This window comes from Polypterus senegalus, chromosome 18 (genome assembly GCF_016835505.1).
Source record: "Polypterus senegalus isolate Bchr_013 chromosome 18, ASM1683550v1, whole genome shotgun sequence".
Taxonomy (NCBI): domain Eukaryota; kingdom Metazoa; phylum Chordata; class Cladistia; order Polypteriformes; family Polypteridae; genus Polypterus; species Polypterus senegalus.
Window position 1 is genome coordinate 94,113,095 of NC_053171.1, and position 7,859 is coordinate 94,120,953.

General features: G+C 38.2%; 1 long non-coding RNA gene across 1 annotated transcript; it reads left to right on the forward strand.

Moving 5' to 3' along the window:
* Positions 1-333: 333 nt before the first annotated feature.
* LOC120518999 lies at positions 334-7,056 on the forward strand. The gene is made up of 2 exons (XR_005631358.1): positions 334-643; positions 3,558-7,056. It is a non-coding gene; the product is annotated as an uncharacterized LOC120518999 (long non-coding RNA).
* Positions 7,057-7,859: the final 803 nt, after the last annotated feature.

A 7,859-nucleotide genomic window follows, 5' to 3' on the forward strand; every position in this document is an offset into this window, starting at 1 on the left:
TGTTTGCTATCTACATTTTTGAAATCCTCACACAGCCTGTCCATTTGGGTATTGCTTTTAAAAGTAAGAATTTTTTGATGTTCCCCGAGTTACGTTTCACTTATGGAGGTTACTTTATTGCAAGACTCCCAGGCGAACATAAGTCCCATCACAACATCTGCTTCCGACACAATTTGTCATTGGCTCTCTTCGCTACGCCATTGGAGGTTGCCTAGCAACAGGTCAGTCTCACAGACTATTTCCCATGATAAATTAGCTGGGCCGTTTCTATGCCAACAGAATTTGTTACTTAATTAAACTGATTCAAATCAGAATTGGCTGGAGGGGAGCAAGCATGCTGCTTTTTGTAAGAGCTGGCTCACAGACATATTTGAGTTCCAATATAAACTCAGTGGAAGTGGACAGATTCTGATGGACACCAAGATTAATGCACAACGTTCTCCCTGAAAATCTGAAATTCCTGGACACAAAGATATTAAGCTTCTGCAAGCTGTCAGCTCGGATCTTCCTTCACTCCTACAGCAATTAAAAGAATCCATCACTAAAGCTGGCAAAACTCCTGCTGATTAGAAACTAGGAGAACTGTTACATTTGCTTGCATATGCCTCAAAAGAAAAACAGAATTTTGAGTTGCTGTGTGCTGGTAAGCAACTAAATCTTGTTTGGGACATTCAGAAATGATACATATGCTTTATAACTTAATAGGCCATACATGACGATTACCTCTTTATGTCTTGGTGGAATGTGATGTCATGAGACAGACCTTTTAGCAATATGTCACGTGTGGCCACAGCTAATCACAGCACACGCGTCAACTTTACAAAGTCAAACAAATCACTCGATGATTTTCTGCAGGTCTAAGTTACAGGAATGAGAAACAAATACTGTATTCATGTTTAGGTTTATATAAAAACTATATATATGACATACAATTAAGGCATATGTAATGTGAAATTACCATTTCAAGTGATAAACAGCTTGACTGTTTTAGGCACATTTATTGTTAAAATATAAAAAGGAAGAAAAGTCACTGAATAGCAAAGGAGACATTTTCTACCTTTCTAATACTGAACTGCTGCAGCATTGTCTTTACCAATGGCATTTATAATTACTTATTTGTAAAAGCAGAGTTCCCTTTCTGTAAATAAGTTTTTTTGAAATTGATCTTGATAAGGGCATTCAAAATGAAACGTTTAGAAATTATCACTGTAAAGCCTGCCATGTAATAATTATATTATGTAGCTATTATTGCTGCCAGCCCAAGGGAAAATTGTAGTATAAGCAATTTGTTACAGTTGTAAACATTTTCCAGCATTACTTCCTTGTGAGGGCAGTGTGGTGGCACAGTAATTAGTGCTCCTGGCTGATCGCACCAGGGACGTGAGTTCTCTTCTGAGCCTGGCTGTGGTCTGGAGTCTGTTTTAACCAATTTCTAAATTTATGTGATGTTAGTGAATATGAGGTGTGCGTGAATAATGAACTGGTATCTCACCATTTCTCCTTCATGGCTAATACCTTCTACTCCTATTATAACTATCCTTTAATAGAAAAACCACATTCAAGAAATGAATTTTGGGCAATATTTTAAATTGGAGGCAGTGAGGTGGTACATTGGCACCCTGTGTTCAAATCCTGTCTGTGTATACCTTTCTCTGTGTAAGCTGGTTTTCCTCCCAGTTTCATTGCGATTTTAAATTGTCCCTGTGTGATGAACTGGTGTCCTGGTCATGGGTATATCTTTCTTTGCCCCTGGTTCTGGTCCCCATGGTCCTAAATAGGCATACTGAGTATGTTTAAGCATATTGTGTCATATGATAATCTTAGAATTGGACCAGCATGGTGGTCAATACTGTTTTGTCACAGCTCCAGCCTGCTCTCAGTTTCTTGGCAAAGTTTAGATGTTCGACCTATGCCTGTGAGTACTTCCCCAGGTGGATGGTTTCCCTTTCTATTCTATTGAAGTTTGTGTGGTGTTGAATGGCAGCACTCAATTGGTGCTGTGTGAATTCAGAATGTGACCCGACATTTGGGTGATAGACATATGAGCGCTGACAAAATAGCGGCTATTAAAACGCGGCGTCAAAATCGCCCTGACAAAATCACGAAAGTTTCATTAAATATGAATTACTAGTTTAAAGCATATATAATAATATTATGAGATGCGGCATGCCATCAGCACGGCACGCAGATAGATAGATAGATAGATAGATAGATAGATAGATAGATAGATAGATAGATAGATAGATAGATAGATAGATAGATAGATACTTTATTAATCCCAAGGGGAAATTCACATAATCCAGCAGCAGTATACTGATACAAAGAAACAATATTAAATTAAATAGTAATAAAAATGAAAAAATGAAAAAGCAGACAATAACTGAGTAATGTTAACATTTACTCCCCCGGGTGGAATTGAAGAGTCGCATAGTGTGGGGTCTCCTCAGTCTGTCAGTGGAGCAGGACGGTGACAGCAGTCTGTCACTGAAGCTACTCCTCTGTCTGGAGATGATCCTGTTCAGTGGATGCAGTGGATTCTTCATGATTGACAGGAGTTTGCTTAGCGCCCGTCTCTCTGCCACAGATGTTAAACTGTCCAACTTTACTCCTACAATAGAGCCTGCCCTCCTAACAAGTTTGTCCAGGCGTGAGGCGTCTTTCATCTTTATGCTGCCACCCCAGCTCACCACCGCGTAGAAGAGGGCACTCGCCACAACCGTCTGGTAGAACATCTGCAGCATCTTACTGCAGATGTTGAAGGATGCCAACCTTCTCAGAAAGTATAGTCTGCTCTGACCTTTCTTACATAGAGCATCAGTATTGGCAGTCCAGTCCAATTTGTCATCCAGCTGCACTCCCAGATATTTATAGGTCTGCACCCTCTGCACAGTCACCTCTGATGATCACAGGGTCCATGAGGGGCCTGGGCCTCCTAAAATCCACCACCAGCTCCTTGGTCTTGCTGGTGTTAAGGTGTAAGTGGTTTGAGTCGCACCATTTAACAAAGTCTTTGATTAGCTTCCTGTACTCCTCCTCCTGCCCACTCTTGATGCAGCCCACAATAGCAGTGTCATCAGCGAACTTTTGCACGTGGCAGGACTCCGAGTCATATTGGAAGTCTGATGTATATAGATTGAACAGGACCAGAGATAGTCCTTAAGATCACGCCCTGCATATGTAGGAAGAATTGCAGCAAGACGTCTTGATAGTTGAGCGTATTTAGACTTGCTGGCTGCCTGACTGCTGGTAATTCCGCTTTGTATACGACACATTATGCCAACCCTCGACTGAGTTATTTGTTCGCGGCATGCCATCAGCAGTTATAACAGTTATAACCTAGCACATAATGTGTACATAATGCGCACGTACGCGTCCCACTCTCTTGGCCTCTCTCGTGATTTTGTCGGTGCGCATTTGTCGAAAACCAGTTAGCAGGTTTGTCGGCGCTCATTTGTCCATCTCGGTTTTGTCGGGGCGCATATGTCTATCGCGCTTTTGTCGGTAAACCATTCAGAAAGTACTCAGACCTCTTTTCTACCCACTTCATTCTTTTGTAGATTTTTGTTGATGAGGTCTGCAGAGAGTACCTTGGACTTCATGGCCTGGTTTTCGCCCTGACTTGCAGTGTAAATAATAGGACCTTATATACAGTACAGGTGAGTGCGTTTGTAAATGATGTCCAAGCAATTCAGTTTTCCATAAGTTCTGGACATATCTCAAGGAGAATTAAAGCAGATGGGAGGCACCTGACCACTCTCTGGAGTGGCACAGCAAAGGCTCTGAATACTTCTGGAATATGAGATTTCAGTTTTTGATTTGTAATAAATTTGCAAATACTCTTCTGAAAACACGTTTTCACTGTGTCATTATGGGTTAGCGAGTGTAGATTGCTGGGCAAAAATAAAAACAATGAATCCATTTAAAATGAAATCTACAACTCAAGAAAGTGTGTAGAACTTGAAGGGGTCGGAAATTCTTTCTGAATCCACAGCAAGTGAGCGAGTGTAACCAGTTACAGGCATGTGCTGCCCAGTAAATAGCTGGTTGTAGCTAGGCCACAAATTCTCACTAACTTAAACTGGAATATGAAGATTCAGACAATTAGATGAATTTTTAAAGTTAGAAATAAAGAGACCAAACATGGCACCTCCATAATACGTCATTAGAATTGTATTATTTTGTTAATTCATTTTGGAATATAGGTTCTTGATTTAGCCCACTTTTTAGTATAAGTTATTAAATATCATTCAGGATATCTGACAGGTTAGGAATATTTATAGCTATTAGTAATTGCAAGTAATCAGCAATGCTTTGTTTTACTATGAGCAAGCTAGAACTTTTGTTAAAAGAAATCTGCTGTACTTTCCTAATTTTCCATCAACATCTATATTTAAAGCTACTGTATATTATACAGGCAGCATCTGCAGATATATAACCTCTACTGTATATCTCCTCTCAATTTATTTAAAACAACGAACCCCTAGATGATCTCAGACAGCTCTGAAAACAGGAGATTTTAACGAAAGCAATTCTGTCATCGACAAGATACACTCTTCTTCACTTTGTAGAAATCATGGTGTAATTCAGTTAAACATTATAGATTGTACACACCTAATATACAAGATATGCCTAGGATAAGAAACAAATTGTGCACAATGTCATCAAACTAGTACCATTTAAGCTAAATCTTCTGTCAAGGGCCTATACTGGGGCATGTTGGGAAAAAAAATCTTTTGCTTAGTCATCAGACATTTTTGGATTGAAAATTACTCCAAATGTCCTCAAAACATTTGAAATTAGCAAGCGGACGGGTGCTGAGAGGGACGTGAAACATAAGTGTATGGGATATGGGGCTGATTAATTGGTTTTTTTTCTTTTGGCACTGCAGTGTAATTTACAAAGTCAATACATAAAGATAATAGTGTGGTATAAAAAAGCACAAGTCAATATTTATCAATCTAAACATGTTTGTCAGAGAACTTTTATTTGGCATAACATAATTAGAGTATAACTAACAATATTCTCATTTGGTGAAATGCTTCCTTAAAAATATTCATCTCCTTTTTATAAGTTGTGAAATCTTCCTAAATTATTGTCCTATCACTTATTTTTTTATTGAATTTTGTGTGGAGTTGATTCAATGAACAGACACTATTTTTACAAAAGTGAAAAAAATGTGTCTACGATATGTAAATATGAACGGGATGCAAATGGTGTATTTGTTGATACAGAAAATGATGCACAAGACAAAGCGTTCAACTGTTTTTAAAACTTTTCTTTAAAGTGTGCAGGGCTACACACCATTTTTTTTTCAATAATAAATATAGTGTTTCAATGTTTTTCATAATAATTTCCTTCTCTATTTTCTTTGATTGCTGATTTATTATATTTTAGACTACGGCTAAAAATAGCTGTATGTCATCTCAGTAATAGAGTGAAGTAACCCCTTGATAGTTGGGAATATGAAACCAAACCCCAGGATTACTACCCTTCTCTCACCTCTCATTTCCATAACATGCTGACAAAACCATTTTGTTAAGGCTGATTGGTTCTATTTGCATCAGACACCTCTTCTGCATATAGATTGATGGGTTTAATCAGCGAATCAGGAGTAACGCACAGACATCAATCACTGTCACCTATGTCTCTTTTCCAACTTCTGATTTTCTGCTTAGATTCATCAAGGAATGTTGATGTGTATAGTAGCCGGAAGGTAAGCAATTTCTGGGAGAGAAAGAAGGCAACTTGTAACCCAGTAGACATATTGGCTATTCACCTTTTGGTTCTGGCTAATATTAACATCCAGCTATTTTCATTTATACTTCCTGCAGTCATTTCAAGGAATATAATGGCTTCCTGGGCTCAGAATATACAACTGCTTTAGTCAATTATGGACAATGTTTGATGAATAATTAACATTTTTTTCTTACACATTTATTTTTAATTAAGAAGGACTGACCTACTTTTAGTACTACTGGGCAAAGCATGTACTGTTAAAATGAAGGCCTCATCTCCATTTTATTACAGTCTCGGTAATTCAATGCTTTAGCACAATACACCAGGTTAAAACAATTTTATACACAATGCAGTGTTCACGATGTGTGCTTCTGCTGACTCACATTTTATAAGTTCTTCTGAACAAAATAACGTCATGAGATACTTGTTTAAGGAGATGCCTTTTTTAGTCTTTAACATAAAACGCTGCAATAAAAGCAAATGAGCTGCAACAGATGGGTCCTCACCCTACACAGCTAGTTACTGTTTGATCATACAAAAAACCTCGTTGTGGTAGCCAGACTAATGCTAAACACTGTTTTATTGTAATAGGTTGCCTGCTGCAAACATTTTTTCACTTTAATGTCTTGTAAATACACCATTTTATTCTAATGCCAGCCAATGTTAACTGTTTATTAACATTTATTACTGTTTCACATTACCATAATGGAGATGATCATCCTCACTGACCTTTTACTGATGTTTGGAAAATATTTTTACTCTACAAGTCAATAATATATTCATTATGAGAGTCCTGAAGGCAATATCAGCAAATTTTGTACATAATATGTTTGAGTCTTATGAAAGATCATCATTATTTTCTTTGCATTTACACATAAATTAGATTTTGCAGAAGATGGGGGTTAAAGAAGTGGACAGAAAACCAAAGAGTTGCACCACTTGCTCAGTGTCAAGTGAATTGCTTAACCAGCCTGTGTTCCTGTTTTATTAATATGCACTCCTATGAAACAATCACATTAGTCACAATACCGTAAAGTGGCACTCACCCTATAGGACACTACGTTAAAAAAAAGAAAATTGTATCTTTCTCGGACATGTGCTATCCATCGATGGTCTTATGTTTTATGTTAAATTCAGTGTTACAGCAGACAGGTGTCTTTCTTGGGCATAAGGCAGGAACCAGTTTATTCCATGCCAAGGTAAACACAATATGCCAGTGCTGAAGTGTTAATTGACCTGACTGCATATGTTTGGAAGGAAACCAGAGTCCTCAGTACATTTTCTCCAGGGAAACTCACACAAGCATGATAAAAAAAAAAACGCAGAGGCCACATATAGGTTAACCTGCGGGCTCAAGCACTGTGAGAATATTCACTGCTGAACCTCCATTCCTACAAATGAATTTTGCCACACGGAATGCTAGTTTAGATTGAGAGCATTTTTAAGCGTGTTTTAAAATAATGTGGCTTGTTGCACTGACAGCTCTTTTTCCTGACACTGGTCTAGAAGGTGAGTTTTAAGGTGTCCACTACTTTCTAGCTACTCTGATTCTCAGAGTGTACTTAAAAATCACAAACGTCCTGACTCATTAAAAGCACAGTCTATACACAAATGAAAAGGTGATGCCACAAAGTTTTATAACGAAATAAAAAAAAAAAAAAAGCAGATACCTACCTGCCAAAACTCAGCATCCTCGGTGGTTTCATTAATAGAAGACCTAAACTCGTTCTCCAAAAAAATCTAGTCTGCCTTCCGTGACACTACAAAAGCTTAGTTTACAATTAGATGCAATAATTCAAACGAGTCAGTGAATCTCAGAATGTAAGTGTGCTGGCAGAGACTAATGCAATAGCCACAGAATCCCCTTGAGGCTCCCATGCTACCTGCAAGCCTCCTGGTTCGGTGACTCAAGCAGAGCCCTTTTGCTTTCAGTAGATTAATCAAACCTGCTCTCAGCGTCTAATTGGATGACAATCAGTTTCATACTGTGTGCTGAATGAGGAAAAAGTCCCATTCCCTTAATCTCATTACTCTTCTCCAAATGTCTTTCACTCGTGTCAGTTGCTGCCATATTATCAACTTTTGTGCATTTTGTCCCTTCTGTTCTGAGCAGTGCACCATTC